The sequence below is a fragment of the Thermobia domestica genome, chromosome 15 (assembly GCF_964235325.1).
Source record: "Thermobia domestica chromosome 15, izTheDome1.hap1.1, whole genome shotgun sequence".
NCBI lineage: Eukaryota > Metazoa > Arthropoda > Insecta > Zygentoma > Lepismatidae > Thermobia > Thermobia domestica.
In genome coordinates, this window is record NC_137468.1 from 91,407,340 (window position 1) to 91,420,681 (window position 13,342).

General features: G+C 35.1%; 1 protein-coding gene across 1 annotated transcript in view; it reads left to right on the plus strand.

Annotated features, from left to right (window-relative positions):
• The window catches only part of nes (lysophosphatidylcholine acyltransferase 3 protein nessy), a 79,639-nt gene that overhangs the window by 32,432 nt on the left and 33,865 nt on the right, over nt 1-13,342 (plus strand). The gene's annotated exons all lie outside the window — the stretch shown is intronic.

Here is a 13,342-nt window from a genome sequence, read left to right on the forward strand (position 1 = left end):
AAGACGTAGATCATGTCAACTATTTTTTTCTCTCGCGAGTGGCAATAATACGAAAAATCGAGATAGATGTTGAAAAGTATATGGAATATACTAACAAGTAGTGCCACCAAAGGAAGTCTGGATATAAGAAGCTCTCTTGCGAAAGAAGCAAATCACACGCAATCGGACAACATTGGTGTATTGTGATATTCACTTAACTACTTTTACAGTTGAACCTGTCACAGTACATGTCTCTCGGGCCATCAACAGTGTTTGCCAGCCTTCGAAGTATTCGCCTAAGTTCATCAATGATTCGTAGCCAGCGATGCGTTAAACGCTAAATATCATCAGCTGTATGTGATTTGCTAACGTGAGCCACCACACGTCGAAATTTGTCAAAATGTCTGTTTTGGTAGTAAAACGTATCCCTCACTATTGCTGTTTCACTTTGGGGATAGTTTCCCAGTGGGTGCTTATGTGTTCGGATTCCACGTTAGATATATATATAGATCCACGTTTCATGTAGCCTTGCTGCCGAAAGGAACTCTAAACTTAAATTAAGCTAAAACTTTAATCATAATTACATTTGCGGATGAGATCATAATCACATGACCTGAGTTTGGGCGAGTGCGGAAGCACTTTCGATCCTCGCTTCTATAAAAGACACGTGACACACTGTCTGCTGCGTGAACTGACGCGTTACCATATGGGATAGTGACGTTGTTAAAAAATTCTAGCCTTTCGTGCTTCTGCATGGCGCAAATGTAACTAAAAATACATGTAATACTGGGCATTAACATTGTTTCTCTCACGCAGTGGATGACATACAAGAACACCTTGACAGCATACAGAAATACGATCATGACGTTTATTGGTGAAGGATTTTGTCGAACTTTGAGTTTTCTTCTTGATCCAGAATGACGCCATTCACTGTACTGTTTCTTCAATTCTGGTTCATAAACACATGGATATGTTCCAATTACAGGAATTATGCGTTTCAACATGGCATCCCTTCTTCCTTCAGTACCTCCAGATTGATGCGACATGTTTCGTAGTAAATCCATTTCTGTACCTCACTTAATTGATGTGGTTCCACTTTGCTCAAACTTTCCGCATTATCAGTTTCTTTCGTAAAATACGGCACACTATCTTTGGCGAAATTCCTGTTTGCTCTTCTAAATTCGCAAGTGTCTGGTGCCTATTATCGCCTACGCACTGTTCCACCAGCATCACCTATAGATCCTTGTTTGAGGACATGGGATGCCCACTACGCTGTAGAATGGCAGTCGAAGCTCTGCCCCGTTGAATGCCCCTATCCACCTCGCCACTGTTCGATAGGGCAGGGTACGCGCATACAGTGTTTCCCGTAGCTCTATATGGCGTTTCTGTTGCTGAAAAATGCTATTTCCACATACGTTTGTAATGCCCCGGTATTCTCAATCTGTACCGTGCATTACATATGTTTCAATTCGTGTGTTGTATTTAAATTTTTGTTTATTTGTATTTCTAAAAAAAATGAATTTAAAATTTTAATTATGTTTAGTGTTAAATATTTAGATGTGAACAATGAGTTTTGTGGCCTGTATCATCCGTAGAAACAAAGATTGAAAGAAGAAGAAAATGTATTAAATTAATGATTATCTGTTTGATCTGAAAAAAGTTTTGAACGTCGGAAAGAAAAGAGATAAACTTGCTCAAGATAATTTTAAATAATTCTTGAATCTTATGTTATAAACGTGCGGAAAATTATAATAAAATCGTTCCTGAAGAAGCTGTAACAGGTAACTTGATAATTACGAAATAAAACAAGTTATTGTTTATTTTGAAGTTGTAAAGTGGGAAGCTAATCTTTGCTCGGGAAGCTAATCTTCCCAAAGTTTCATGTTCCACCTACATGATTCTAATATGCATTCTTGATTATATACATATATGACAAAATTCCAGTAATCAACGATTGGCCTCAGAATTTAAAATTTCTTGTACTTATTGAATATGTATATTGAACTTAAAATTTTACATAGACTATTCATAAAATGGCAGCATATTCTTTTAATGGAGCAATGTGTTCGCAAATGTAGTAATGGTTTGGAAATATATCCTTAGATTTTCTGACATCTGAAGAATAGTTAATTTATCTGGTACGGGACTTCAAGTGAAGCTATGCTGCAGAATAGATATTTATCAGCAGGAAAATGCCAATATGACGTGTGTATTAAGTATATAATCCCTGGTACTAAATCGTTGATTTTGAGTCCCTGAAAAGAAAATCATTTGATAATTAATGTATGTAAAAAAACTGAAGAAGCTACGTAGTGAAAAAGGTAGTAAACGTAAAATAAAATAAAGAAAATATGTTAATAAGAATTAAGGGAATATAAGTATATAAATATAAGAAAATAAATTGACTGAAATTTCGATGTAGGGACAAGATTTTAACGAGATACCGGGATGACTTCGTTACTGTTGATACGTCTGCCACATCTAATACATGCGTGAACCTGTTAGGAATAAAGGAATATTAATAATAACTAAAAATGCATGAAAATAGACTATAAATCACAAAGCAGCTAGCTTTACAACTTACTGGATATTTAGAAAGGCAAACTATACAACAATTGCTCAAATAATTAACTAAAATACGTTAGAATGATTAGAAGTACAAACAGAAATCCTTTATATATATATATATATATATATACAATTCAATCATAACGAACTTACCTATGGAAATTAATATCAACTCTATTATATTCACCTGCAAACCTACTGGAGACTTACCTTTTGCAAATGAACCTACCTCACCTGGAACCTACTGTCTGGAACTACCATTACCTTCTGTTTATACCTACCGTTATAAACTGTAACCTAACCTAACAAAACAGTATTACTACTATTAGGAATTATTATTACTTACCTGAAACTTCAAATATAAATTCTGTAAGCGTAAACATAATTAAATGTGGCAAATTTCATTTATTGAGATGTAAAATATGCAAATTTGAAAGTTCACTTGAATATTGAAGTATTACTGTGCAAAGTTTTGTAAAATAATTCTTCAGTTGCATGTTTGTGATAGAATGGATAATATATTGTTTTGGTAAAAGCACTGTTTGTATGTAAAATTCTGTTGATTTTATTATTACTGACTTTGTTAATAAATTCATTATGTCATGTCTTTCCCAGCATTTTTACATGGCATTGTAAATATTTTGTTTCGTGTGATCTTGCGTGTTTTGTCACGAATCTATTTTAATGTATTTTTCTCGATTCCGCAAGTCGAGATGGCGACGTTTGACTGAGCCACAGGTTCAGTTCTTCGTGGTTTTCAGGATGCTGGAAAATGGAGGACTACACCAAAGAACTTCAACATCTTTGTACGAGATTGATATAATAACATCTGGATTATGCTAATGCAGGAAATGAATTGGAAGAAAACAAATAAATTTTACGGTATATATATATATATGAACAAGTGTTTTAAGATATATGCCATATACGTTCCAACTGTCTTCGATTTTTCGTGTTATTCCCAGTTTGCGAGAAAAAAATAGTTGCCATCACATATCTACTGTATGGACAGTTTAACTTGAAACGCCCTAACTAGTAGATTAAAAAACACTCAAATTGTGCAGATATCGACCGAGGGGCATTGTTTGGCATACCCTGGAATACCACCAAATTAACAATGTTACCAATCCGACTTAGTCATATATATATATATATATATATATATATGACTATTTTCAAATGGCAGTAGATCAGTTTATTTCGTGTTTCAAATCAACAAATGAAACGAAAACTTAAAATATGTCACATATTTTACACACTAAGAACACTGCATATAACGAACAGGTTTTGGAGGTATTGACAAAAATAATGAAGTGAGACGTACGGGGTAATTCACATTCAGTGCACCTCAGTATCGAATACGGTGATCATACTATCATGTGTTTCAAATGAATGATAACAAAGTTACAAAGGATTAAAAATTTAGTATTTGTCATAAGGTTTTATTTCGAAAAAGTACTTAGCTAAGTATTACATACAATCACGTAGCTGCTTTTCAATAAATGTAAATAATCTTATTGAAATGAGTTACAACTAATTGAAATATCGCATCTTTCCGGAGATATGATAAAGATTGGTAAAGTTTGCAATACTGCTTAAAATTTTGTAATTGCGAGAACTTGCAACTACAACTACAGAAAACTGTTACTCTAGAAGCAAAATAAAGCAGCGACCATTTTAAAATTGTCCCGCAAACACGTCTTTTTAAGCAGTATAGCAATCTCTACCCATGTTTTTTATATCTCGGGAACTGATATATCATATTGCTGTAAGCTGCATAATGATTTCTGCGTTTGTTGAAAACCATGTATGTGATTAGATGTGATGTTTAGCGAAGCATATTTTCTTAATAAACGCTTTCGAGATAGAAAGAAAGAAAGAAAAAAAAGGAAAATGTTCAACTCCTTGTAGTTGTTTCTATTTATTCGAAATAGTCATATCATGATCACAGTATTCGACATAAGGTGCTTTGGATGTGTACTGCACCGTCCGTCTCACTTACATTTTTTGGATTTTTGTGGTATTTGTGATATATTGTCCTTAGTTTGTAACGTTGAACAATAAATGCGATATTGTAAGTTTTCGTTTAAGATATGTAATAATCTGATACAGTGCCATTTGAGAAAATGTAAAACCATATAAAATTTCTGCTATTTTTATCTGTTATTACATGGACGTTTCAAGATATATGGTCCATCCCTTATTTATGATTTAGTGAAGTGTGCATTGCTTGATGAGGTGTTTTTCATGTCACATAACGTTTTCTATGTGTAAATGGACCTTTAATTTATATATATATATATATATATAACTTTTGGTGTGTTATAGAATATTTTGTTGTAATGGGATGTAATCCATTTTTCGTCGGAGCTCCCTCGTGGCTAAGCGGTTAGCGTACGTGGTTCGGATTCCACGTTAATCAGTAGGTCCACGTCTCGTGTAGCCTCGCTGCTAAAAGAGACGCTAAACTAAAATCAACTCAACTTTACCAGTTTTTCGTCTTCCACAAGGTTCGTTCCAGGTAAAGTTTACGCATGTTTTCTTTTACTCTTCAAATTAAATCTAAACAAGAAATTAGAGTCTGGAGAATATAGCGTTCGGGAAGTCAAAAGTCGAGGGAAATATAATAATAAATTTGATCATACTAAGCTGTATTTTTAGCGTCCCTTTCAGCAGCGAGGCTATATGAGACATGGACCTACAGCTTAACGTGGGATCCGAACCACCTGAGCTCCCGCTGGGAATCGAACCTGGATCTCCCACCTCAAAAGCGCGAATGCTAACCGCTTAGCCACGAGGGAGCTCGACATACACCCTCCATTCCAAAAGAAACCGAACGTTTTAAAAAAACAAAAAAGCAATGTACATTTTGGAACAAATCATTTTTTATTAATCAATGTATTCCCCTTCTGCATCGATACACATATTTGCACGCTCCAACAAGTTGTCAAACGACTTCTCCATGTCCTTTATTGGAATGGTCTTTAGGATGGCGGTCGTCGCCTTCTCAATGGCATCAATCGATGCGTGCCACTTTCCTTTCATCGCCAAATGCAGTTTCGGGAACAGATAGAAATCGCACGGAGCGAGATCTGGTGAATAGGGCGGATGATGCAACCGAATAATGTGATTTTTGACCAAAAATTCAGTTACAAGTCGCGAACGATGTGATGGTGCATTATCGTCCAAAAGAGTCCAACTGCCGATTTCGCGATATTCGGGCCGAATACGACGAATTCTTGCCAGCAAACGCTTCATGACGCCCAAGTAAAACTCTCCAGTAACTGTCTGGCCGGGCTGAACAAATTCTTTGTGGATAATTCCTTTTGAATCGTAAAAACAAATCAGCATCACCTTAAGTTTTGACTTCAACAAGCGACTTTTTTTGGGGTGTTCCTTCATCCGGCGCTCTCCATTCAGCACTTTGCCGCTTTGTTTCGGGCTCATATTCAAAACACCACGTCTCGTCACCAGTTACAATCGATTTCAAGAAGTTTCGATCCTGCCGAGCACTTTTAACGATTTTTTTGCAATGCGCAATTCGATCAACTTTTTGGTCTTCGGTAAGTTTGTGTGGTACAAACCGCGAATTAACCTTCTTAAGGCCCAAAACTTCGGTCAAAATGCGGTATGCGGTTGTTTGAGGAATGCCTAATTCCATTTCAACAACTTTCACCGACGATTTTTTGTTATGTTTGATGAATTCTCGCACTTTTTCGATGTTTTCTTCCGATAATCCGGTTCTGGGACGGCCTGATCTTTCGTCATCATCCAGCGTCTCTCTACCCGATTTGAATCGCCTGAACCACTCGTAAACTTGAGTACGGGATAGACACTCATCACCATATGCATTTTGTAGCATTTGGTGCGTTTCACTAAAAGTTTTACCCAGTTTAACACAAAACTCAATTGCAGCTCGTTGTTTGAAACTCATTTTCCGACCGATGTACATAACACACTGACAGTTGAAACGCAATAACTTTGTTGCCGTGCATCCAAATGTCATGACATTTATACCAGTTGTCAATGAGGGACTACGCCATCTACCGGTAAAATATTACAACAGATGGCACTAGTGGTACTATTTGTTTTCAAAAGTTCGGTTTCTTTTGGAATGGAGGGTGTACTAAGCAGAGCAAAGAAATTATATTTCTGTTATGTTGTATGATGTTCATATTTTTTATTTGTAAACATGTTACGAGAAAACCTACCACTTCATTACGTTGTACCTCTTAAGTTCTAGAAGTTGTGTTGTTCAAATTTAGTTGTTCAAATTTAATTGCTTATATGGTTATTTTGAAAAAAAAAAAATATATTGGTTTTTAATTGCCCATTACACAGAATGTCCCGAAACCCTGTCCCTCAATTTTTAGCTGGTTACAACTTGATAATGAAACGTGAGAGATGATTGCAAGTTATATCAACCAAAGCGTTACCCTTTGACATATTTTCCCGGTGAATTTAAATCACTGAGTTTTAATGTAAACAAATAAAAATATAAAAACCATTATTTGCCCAAATCATCTCTAAAATGCTACATTACGAAAACTTCTTCGTAGGTTGTAGCTCGGCACATGTTAAAATATAGAAGTACAATATGTATGTTGACATTTAAATAAAATTTTATTATACCAGCATGAAAACCTAGTCAGCTAATCAATAGTTTTGGTACAGCTTGTATTTGTCGCAAAAGTATAACTGATAACTAGAAAATAGTTTCTAAAGTAGACCATTTTTCATACAGTACAGCACTCAGAAGTGTCACCAATGATAGAGAAGGACATCTGCTCTGGACACGCTGTTCGAAAACTCATCATAGATGTTTAGTAAAGTTAAAGTAGGAGAATTAAGTGTGCTAGGGAAGATGTTTTGAAATTCATACGTGTTTCTCGAACCACTTCTGAGCAGATGTAGCAATATGTATGGGAATATTGTCATCGTGGAACACTACGACATTGTTAGGGAACAATACTATAGGATGCATCTGGTCACCTAAAATGTCTACATACGCTTTGGAATAGTACCAGTGGGAAAACTCAGAAATTGCTCTCCATGTCAGCACAAAGCCGGATGTTTAACGTCGGAGGTAGGTAGTCCGGAGCATTCATCTCTTTGGGCGTCTGTCGTATATAAACCCGGCATATTGTTGGAAATGAAGATATGAATCATCACACGATGTTACTTCCTTCCAATACTGGCGGTCTATATTTTATGCCCTTTATACATCAGTTTCGCACTACTACGTTCAAGAATTGATCTGAGGTTCAAAACTGCAGTCCTCCCGTAGATGTTGAGATTATACAGCCCTCGTCAGACTTTGATTGTAGAAAGACGCCGTCCCAATGCTGAATGAGTGCTGCAGTCAGTTGCGCCACATCAGTTTACATATATATATATATATACAATCTTGTTCAATGTTCGGCGATTTCTGTCACCTAGATTTGGTTTCTGTCTCTGGCTATGTCTTTTGACAAATTTTGTACGCCATAATTTTCTTGCACATTATTGATCCCGATACACCTAATACACTGATACTCTTGGATAAATTTGCTCGAACTAACCGCGCACTTACAATTTGTCCTCATTAAAAATCAGAGAGGTCTTCCATTTAGCGAGGAACAGTGCTCGAGGTAATGATGACCTTAAGAACTACATAATGAACGAAAATGGTGGAACGAAGATAGTGAGAGAACTCCGAGAAAGCCTACGCGTATGGTGTTTGTCCACCATAAAGCGCTCTTCACACGAGCTGGAATCAAACCAGAGACCCTACATACATGAGGTGATCCCTTTATCACTGAGCCACCTCTTGAGATGAGCTTAGACCGACAACAATGTATAAATAAAAAAAGAAAAATAGATGCCTAAACTGGTTTCTAAAATAAAGGAAAGAAAGAAAATGAAAATTGTAAGATTGTAAACAATAGAACCTTAAATACAAACTTATTATTTGCTGAGCAAAACAATGTATTTACTTTTAAAAACTAAATACTTGTGTCAATTTCGCCAACTTATCTTTTGGCTTCATCAGACACTATGAGACTCTTGTATATCATAGTGTCTGAAGAAGCCAAAAAGTTAATTGGCGAAACTGTCACAAGTATTTAGTTTTTTAAAGTAAATATATTGTTTTGAGGCAAATGATAACCTTGTATTTAATTATGTACAAAGCAAAGCTTCTACTTATGGAAAATATTACAATAGAATCTTAATTTAAATGTATCACTATCAATCCTTTAAGTTGAAAGTAAGTTATGTATTTATTTTATTTTATTTTATTTTATTTTACTTTACTTTATTTAACAAAACACGTATGCATGTTTGTGTTAAACGTATGTATGAAATAAATGAGAATTTAATTCATTAACGTCAGATAATAATAACTGCATGGTATATTTGTTGTCGATGCATGGTAATAAGTTGAACGTGTATTGATCAAAAAGTCATGTTTATTGGGATTTTTGAAAGTTTTTCCATGTTCATATGAGATAAGTTATTGGTATTACCTTACAATGTATGCACCTGCTTTTGTTCTCCATGTAATAATCAAGTCTCCAGCAAGGTAGGCTTGTATGCAAGATAATATATTTTTATTTTTATTAATCGCTAACATTCAAATTTCCGTATGAGAAATCCCATAGTTTTGTTAACAAAAGAATATACAATTAACTAAATATGTTTTGTTCATTTTCTTGAGAATTTTATTTAATATGATTACTTAGTACTATATCTGAAATAGACTCATTACTCAGTATTAACATACATCATTCTAGTATTCTCCTAACGCCGGAAACTTTCAGCAAAAAGTTCAGAAGTAAGTAATTGCTGCATGATTTAGTTTTTTTTTTTTTTTTAATTTTTTACTATTGTCTTATTATGTTAGATGCATCTATTTTTTAATAAGCCGAGACTTAAAGTAATGTCCATTGTTCGAAGCTAAATGGTGAATTATGTCTGCTTGACAAAAGTATTGATCATTCTTTTGAATTCGCTCTGATTTTGTAGAATAAACTCTCGGGCTCCAATTTTGATCTCACTAAAACTTAGAAAATGTACATGTCAAAAATTCTTTACTTAAAAAATCATAAAATTCATATATTAGGTTAATAGAAAGCGTAAAAGTTGCGGAGTAACTCTAAATACTACTCCATATGGTCATCAAAGAAAGGCTTTTTATTAAAAGTTATTTCTACGTCTTTTATATTTTTATCTTATAATTTTTCACCGTTTATATAATAGTAATAATAAATTACAGCGCATAATTTTTGTTTGTGTTTTTTTTTTTCTGTTTCGTGTGGAGTATGCTTCAAAAGACGATAAAAAGACAAATTTCCAAGTTGCAAATTGTTTCTGGTTGTTTCTAGTGATTTTCTTAATTTGAAGAAAATGCCTTTATTTTCCATAATAGAAGTGGGGTTACAATCCTGCATATAACAGGATCGTGAATAGCAATGTAAAACACTTGTCTAAAATGTAATGTATAAATGTGGGAAGAGTGTGAACGTATATTATAACACTTGTGTCATGAAAACACATAAAGGAATGTCAAAAAAAAAAAAAAAAAGTTTTCCTACTTTTCTTCGGACTAGTCCCCAGATGTAGTCACCAGTTACCCACTCGTTATAGTGCCCCTGGTTTCACCTTTCAAGCACCTGTAGGTCTTGATTATATCTTTCGCCATGTTCCTTTTAATGCAACCCATGTGCAACTTGAAAACAGCTCTTGTACTACAAGTTACCACTCCTTTAGTCTCAATATTAAGATCTCTGGATTGGATTTTGCTAATTTTGGATCGCTTATTACATCATCTAATTTTTTGAGAGGGAAAGTTGAGTGTATCCTCTACATCATCTTAATAGCCCTCTTCCTGGCTGATTTGTGTATTCACTACTGGAACTTACTGGTTCCGTCGTGGAGGAGGAACAGGAAGTTCCTCAATCTAATAGACTTCCGGTTGGATGGGTGATCAGGATATTGAAACACACTGGCTATCTTATCTCTTTTGTGGTGGGACAAGTCAATAATCTAGAATTAAGGGTTATTCGGTTGGGCTGTTGATTGATTAACAATATAGAGTTCCCTTTTCAGTTTTAAGCAAAGGTACGGACCCAAACCTTTAAATTTCGGTATCTGCGTAGTAGTAGTTAAATAGGTACAGTATGTAGCAGTATTAGCAACAGCTAAATTACAAATCTTTATTTATAAACATACAATACATACATACATTTAGGGCCGCGGTGGCTCAGTGGTAGAGCGTTCACCCCTGGTGCTTGGGGTCCCGGGTTCGATCCCAGCCTCCGCCAAGTGAATTTTGTGGTGGTCAAACACAGTGTGTGTGGGTTTCCTCGGGGTTCTCCCGTTTCCTCCCACTTTCTTCATTCCACCATTTCATTCATTACTCATAATCACCGTCTCCTTTAGCCTAACCGGCATAATAGTGGGACGTAAAACTCAAAGATTTCATTTCATTTTTTTCACAATACATACATTGGGTTCATGACTTTATTTATATCTTTTATAAGTTATGAGATGTAAACAATGTCATGGCCTCCCTTAAGTTTGTTTCACGAATCGGGGTCTGCAGATCACTAATTGGGGAAAACTAATCTAAAAGATTATCTCTGTTTGGACAACGTGCTAGGCTTATATTGCACAAACCAGTGAATTGGCCATTATGAACAGATCGTAACTCAACTAGGATGCAGAAAAATAAATAATATCTAACGCATCTGACTGTATGTACTACTAAATTGTTGTCTATATATATATATAATTAACTCTTGTTCTAGCGTGTCTGTGTTAGCTAGGCGTAAGTTATAGAGATATTTGTGTTTGATTTCGTAGTATCACTTTTAATTCTAGAAATCTTAATTTTATGTAGTATACGTTTAAGTCAAGTAAGGTATTTAGTGTCTGATATTTGAGAGAAACTTTTGAAAGCCTAATTTAAATTAATAGTCCAAATTTAACTGTCTTATAAAACAATGAATGTATGTTTAATCCAGCTTGTATTAACCCGCAAAATGAATGCTCCAACTACAGAGGAATCATGCTGTTAAACACAACATATAAAGTTCTGACAGGAATTATCAATGAAAGAATAAAGAAACACACTGAGAAGATACTAGAAGAATATCAATACGGGTTTAAATCCAATAAAAGCATAACTGCCCCAACTATTCACGCTGCAGCAGATAGTTGAAAAACATTATGAGCACGGAATAAAACTACACATCCTATTCGTAGATTATGAGAAAGCATTTGACAGCGTGAAAGAAAACAACTAATAAAAGCCATGGATATATATATATATATATATATATATAATATTAAGAGAATGTACACACATCTTAATCTTGTCTATAAACTGTTCGGCGCCTATGGAATCCATTGTTTTCTGAGCCCAGTAAACCAAAGGTTGGCAACAGTGTAGAAGTGGCAACGAATGTCGCTCTTTTAAGAACGGAATAATTGTTCCTCATGCAGTTAGAAAATGTTTACATGTTTTTTGCTATGAAAGATTTCTAGAACAATGCAGCACGGTTTTGGAAACTTATCTCTAAATCTGCTGCAGAAGAAAGCATAAAAGGAACAAAGGGCTCTCTTTGGGTTTAAAAACACTGCAACTTTAGTTGTTGAACACTACGGCAAAAGTTGCAATGCATATAAAGGCTTCAACAGGATTGTTATATTCCTACTATGATTTCAGTAGTAAGAAGTTGGATGAAGAGTAAAAGTAAGGATCACCGAATTGAGAACACCTTATAAACATTTGAGATCATGGCTTTCGTGTATTCAATGGAGCAATCAATTCACTGGAATACTCATTCCTTCCTGGAAGATATCTACTACGTATTTGATGCTTCTGTTGTACATGGTGAACTGTTTACTGAAATTGCTAGAAACAGTTTTATTTCCATGACAGGGTAGCTTGGATATGTTTCTCCTTTGGAAAAGGTACAGCAATTTTTGTAATGTATAATGCATTTGTTCAAAAGACAAAGCTAATAATACCTATAACCTATAAAGTTGTTGGAGAACATAGTATACAAATTCAAGAAATGCAATTTAATCTTTTACTGGACAGTTTCATCAGAATATGAATCATTTTTAAAAACTTCCAGAATGTAACACTTTGAAAAAAAAAATAATTTCACAGTTAACAATATTAGTACGATATCTTATAGCAAGTTATATTAAACCAACTGAATTGTGTTAAAGCGTACCTGGATTTCTGACTACGAAGCTTCTGATGTATTTGTCAGCCTGTGGTCTAATATTGCGATGGTTTGCATTTACAGTAAATACAGAGTTGTTCGGAAACAACACCAAATAACTCTGAGAAATAAATCCTCACACGAAAACGTAAAAAATAATAGACTAATAAGGGTGTACAAATGCGCTTGAGGAGTGTTCAGGTATGAGGTGGAAAGTTGTTTTTTGAAGGACTAGTAAACATTGTTAATAAGGATAACTCAGAAACAATTGGAAAAAAAGTCCTGGAAATACCAAAAGATAGCATAATTAAGGAAAATGGGAAAACGTGGGAACAGCGGCATACAGCCGTCATAGAACAGTGCGATCAGAACTGACCTTGCCATACAGAAGAAAGCGCGCTGAAGGTCATACAAGGGCTGCTGAAAGGAGGGACGAGAAATGCCCGAAGAAGAGCTGATAACAGCACAGCACACCACAGTCGATTGCTGAGTCGTGTGCAAAGCAGACGTATTGGCAATAGTGTTAGTGCGTTCGTGAAGGCATCAATATCCCACGAGGACCCACATTAGACCGTGTC